Genomic DNA, 5,346 nt, shown 5'->3' with positions numbered 1-5,346 from the left:
TGTTAGCATACCAAATATTATACCATTTAAAATTCAAATGCTGCTTTAAATTGTTGAAGAAAGAACAAGAGTTGTACTTTTACATTTTTGCTTCTTTTTTTCTTTTTGTTTTTATTTGTGTGGAGTATGATAGATTATAATTTGAATAACCAGAAAACTAATTCTTTATGTTTGCTTCTGACATATGAAATATGTCAAAGGATTGATCCCTTTAATTATATCCATCATATGATATTATGTATATATAACAGATAAATATATCAAAGTTCTTTTCAATGCTATTCTGTGTAATCCACATCTACATCATAATTAATTTGTGTGTGCTCAAGACAGTGCCATATGATAACTTTTAGTTTTATAAATTACTGAACTTGTCTACAGTCACATAATTCTGATTCTTTCATTCATTCAAAAACCAAAGAAACAAAAAGGAACAGTCTCTTTGTACCTCAGACGTAGTTTAACCAGGGAGGTGCTAGAGAAGGAGAGATAACTACTCCTCTCCTTTGAAGTCATGCGCGGCACCGCCGAGAAGTTATGCGTTCAACTACAGGTGTTGCCCATGTGCTTTGACAAAAGAGAGCATCATTAATCGGGACTAGCGCTCTAACATATCTAGAAATACTTGCCCCTACTGCAATTCGCTCTCTCTAATGTGATGGTAACAATGAATCTGTGTACCTTGAATCAGAGCAGCGAATCAAAATGCAGTGTAAAACTGACAATTTTAACAGCAAATAGTTTAAAAGCATGCTGGAACACGCTTTAGTGGAGTACTTTATTTGAAAGATCAAAATATCCCAGATTAAAAGATAGAAATCTAACATGTGGAAATGTGCGCATTATAGAAAAATATGAGGTTTTTAAGAGGGCCTAATTTTCATTTCATTTCGATTTGCGCATTACGAAGAAACTAGAAACACATGTATGCAAAATTGAATTCTTTCCTAAACTATTCTAAATCAATTCGAGTATTTCATTAAAAATTTTATGGTGAAATAAAGCTTGTAATTCAACGAAAGGTGAAATCTTGCAACTAGAGCAGTGCCGAGCATGACTTTAAAGCGTAGTGGAATGCTAGACATCCCATTGTAATGCTTTGAACCCAAACATGTGTTTGCATAAATTACGAAGAGTTGCCACTCCATCTCTGTAACACCTCGCTGGTTTAACCTCTTTCCAAGATGTACCTCAGTGATGAAAGAAATGTTTTAAGGCGCCTTCTTTCAAAAAGGCGTAATCGCTCTGCTTGTACTCCTGATGACTGCAAAGATTAGTTGCATGGCACCTCTCTTGAAGTTGAGGAATCCCATGATCTATACCTCAGTGATCAAGGAAATGTTTTAAGGCACCTTTTTTCAAAGGACTGAATCACTTTGCTTGTACTCCTCCTGCCCAAAGACTGGTTGAACATGTCTCTTTGTTCACCTTGTATACCTCGGCCTCTTTGTATACCTCAGATGTACTAGCTTACAAAGGAATTTGCACAACGGATTCGTAACGGTCAGGGCACAGAGCTCAAAGCACCTGTCTGGAGTGGGTCAGGCATGAGTCTGGCATGAATGTCGTGCTAGACAGCCTGGCCTTGTTTACCGCAGAGGAGGGGACTCTAAACGGTCTCTGCGTGAGCACAGCACACACTTCCGGTGACCTTCGCTGTTTGTGGGGGAGTGCGCATACGTGCCCAGAGAAACTGCCGCCTCAAGAGAGGTGAAACGCCCGCCCACTGGTTTCTGTATAAACATATGCTGACCTTGCCCTATACAAGAAGGGAGCTCTAAACAAGGGCCTCTCTAGCCTCCGCTGAGTAGTATATAAGTGTAGCAAAAAAGGGCTGCTGAAAACTGCTTATCCAATAGTGGCGAGCCAGTTGAGTTAAGTGGATTCAAAAGGGGCCTGAGCTTTAGATCCTAGCAGAATCTTCGTCAGAGACAAAATCTGGAGAAGTATATATAAAAAAAAAAACCAAAAAAGATTCTAGTTTTCGTCTGGCATGTCCTACGGAGGTCCTCCTGAAGTCCTCCTAGTTAGGGGGACTCTAAACAGAGTACATTTGCATTATCCTCCCTGTATGAAAGGGGTCTCACATACTAACTGTGTGATTATGGCCCAAAAATAGTATCATGTAGTCATGACAAGAATGACTCTAATGTATCACCTGCTTTGTGATGTACAATGTACAATTGTATTTTGTCTTCTAATGTTCATTTTATTTCCGTAAGCCCTAAGTCAATATTTTGACAGTTATTCAAGGAGCTGAGATTTATTTGTTGTGGTCTTTCTTTAAAACTAAAAATCGAAAAACTTTCACCAGTTGTTGTATAGGAAGTGTATTAAGTTTTGTTATTTTTTTTTTTTTACATTAAAGTTCTAATGACATCTTCACATGGCAAGTTCTAGGTTGTGTAATATGTAATGTGTTTTACTTTCAATTTGTTTAACAAAAAAAAAAGAAAAAGAAAAAGAAAAGAAATCAAAAGAAGACAGGTCTGACTGTTTACCTTTATACTTGCCCAAACTGTATGATACCTCAAATCATGTGTAGAGAAAACATAAAGCTTTATCAAATTTGAGTACACATTTTCAAACAATCGTTCCTTAAAAATGACAGAGGTTTATGATGCACTTTGTACCCATTTTCAGCAAGAGAGTGAACTATGTATTATAATCAATATTTTTTTTTAACATGTACAATGCAATGAAACAATAAACCTAAATAATTTGCATATCCATACCCGTTTGTGCCTTCTTTGGTGTCATCTGCAGGAAAGTGTGAACGTTACATCAAAAGGATCGTATAGTTTTAGTTGAGATGGGGCTTCAAATCTCTTTTTTTTTATTTTTTGTCAGATAATGAGAAACTATTTATGAAACAGCGGCAGATCCAGAGGGGGGCGCACCGGGCGCGCACCCCTCCTTTATTTTTGTTAAAAGAAATAAAAAAAAAAAAAAATGGGGGGCACATGCGCCCCCCCCCCCCCCATTCAATTTTGTAAAGGCACCTCCCCTTTACAGAATTCCTGGATCCGTCCCTGCAAGATATGAAAGACCATACAGTTGTAAAAGATACAGTTGTAAAAGAAAGTCAAAGTTTCTTCTATGAAAATGAAAGTGGTGCTAATAAAAGGTAGGCCTCACCTTTTATTAGAACCACTTTCATTTGAGATATCTCGGCCCTTTCAAAAATGATTTTCATCAAATTTAATCTTTGTATTCCTCTTAGAATTGCACATACTCTTTCATATTTTGCAAGTTGTCTCTCATTATCTTACAAAAAAAAAAGAAGGTTAAACTCAACCAAAACTATAGCGTACCACGTCCATTTAATGATGATGAGGTTTTGAAGCACCTGGAAGTGAGTGATACTGTAGAACGTCATAACTAGGGTGGGTACATAAAAAGTGAGATACAGTGCACTCCCATTATAATGAACATGGTTATAACAAAATTCCAGTTACAACAAAGTAAAAATTCAGGCCACAACAGTATCTACTTATTTTTATTGTTTATTTGTTCGGTTACAATGAAATTTTGATATATTGAAAGAAAACCGCCAGTCCTGAGGACTTTGTTATTATTGGAGTCCACTGTACCTGATATTAATGATATGAGACAATTTCACAGGTCCAGAGACTCCAACTCTCCCGTTTTTGACGGGAGATCTCCCGCCGAAAACCCATTTTTTGCAAAATCTCCCGTTCTCCCGTTTGAGATTTAATTTCTCCCGCCCTGGCTCTTTGTCTCCCGTTGGAAGGGATTTCTTACTTATTTCTATCGTATGTTGAAAAAATAAGCCTTTAATTAGATAGCACAAGAAAGCATCTAGAACCCTAGGAACTTTGCGCTTCGCACACATCAAGTTGGAGTCTCCCGTTTGCTAGGGGTTTCAGGCGGGAGAATCTCCAGATCAGAAGGTGCTTTGGGTTGGAGTCTCTGCAGGTCCATGTTTGTTTTTATCATTGATGTCAAGATGACCAACATATTGAAAAAATTTCACTGATCCCAAGCAGCTTATTATCATGAGGTTTCTTTTGTAATCTGTAACATTTTGGGCGTGAGCGTAGAGTCGAGGATGATTCGATGCAATTGCGGATCCAGAGGTGGGCGCCCTGGGCGCATGTGCCCCTCTTTATTTTTTGTTGAAACAGATCCAAGAAATAAAAAGAAAAGAAAAATGGGGGGGGGGGGGCATGCACCTCCTTTTAATTTGTAAAGACCCCTCCCCTTTACAGAATTCCTGGATTCGCCCCTGCGATGTGGAAGTAACAGGTGTAAGCAATTCACTCCGAAATTGATGATGACGATCAATGTGTTGCTGTATTGTCAATGAGTGATGATGATAGTACAGCAGATCCTTTATATACATGTAATAATTGGTTGACAATGGTTGATAAAGATGAAGAGGATACATGTAGTTATGATAGATAGAAGATGATGAGTTGATGGCTATCAATGATGATGGTGATGATAATAATAAGGATAATGATAAAGATGATGATTAGAGTAGAAGCTCATCCGTATTGAAAATTTGATAGCTGAAAATTTTGGAGGCGTTTTTTTCGTATTCAATTGTGATCAAAAGTTTAACACCAATTTCATAAGATGATGATTTTGATAGTGTGATTATTTCAAATTCAAATTCAAATTTATTTCACATGCTAAAAAGAAAACATCACGTTCACAATAAAACAGAAGAGAAAAGTATATACAGACATAGCACGTGAGGGATCAGTAAAGGCCGTATGAAGCCTATCGAGGCCGATTCCCTTACAAACAATAAATAGGACGCAATTTCCATCAAATATACATTAACGAACAAAAACAACAAAGAAACATCACAACAATAAGAAGTGGGAAAAAGTGGCAAAATTATTACAGTAATTACTCAATTGCACTTTGGATTAAAAACGTTTTGTATTTACGTTTAAAAGATGACAGTGTTGGACTCTCTTTAATAAAAGTTGGTAACTCATTCCAGCATTTTGTTCCAGTGTATCTAATTGTAGTCTTTGAGAACTTATATCTGTAAAAAGGTAAACATATCTTGTTGGCACGTCTAGTGTTGTAGGCATGGATTGCACTTTTTGGGGTAAACGAATTATGGAACGTGACAGGTAAGACACCTTTAAAGTATGAAAACATATATGTAGCCACTTGTAATTGCACAATTTGATCAATTTTCAAAATTTTCAATTTCTTAAACAGTACTGGAGTGTGTGCAAACGGATTTACATTACAGAGTATTCCTATTGCACGCTTTTGTAACATCAAAACACGATTCAATAAATATAACGAACTGTGACCCCATATTATTGCACAATACGTTAAATGTGGGGAAATCATTGT

This window comes from Diadema setosum, chromosome 12 (genome assembly GCF_964275005.1).
Source record: "Diadema setosum chromosome 12, eeDiaSeto1, whole genome shotgun sequence".
Lineage (NCBI taxonomy): Eukaryota > Metazoa > Echinodermata > Echinoidea > Diadematoida > Diadematidae > Diadema > Diadema setosum.
This window is presented reverse-complemented; position numbering follows the sequence as displayed.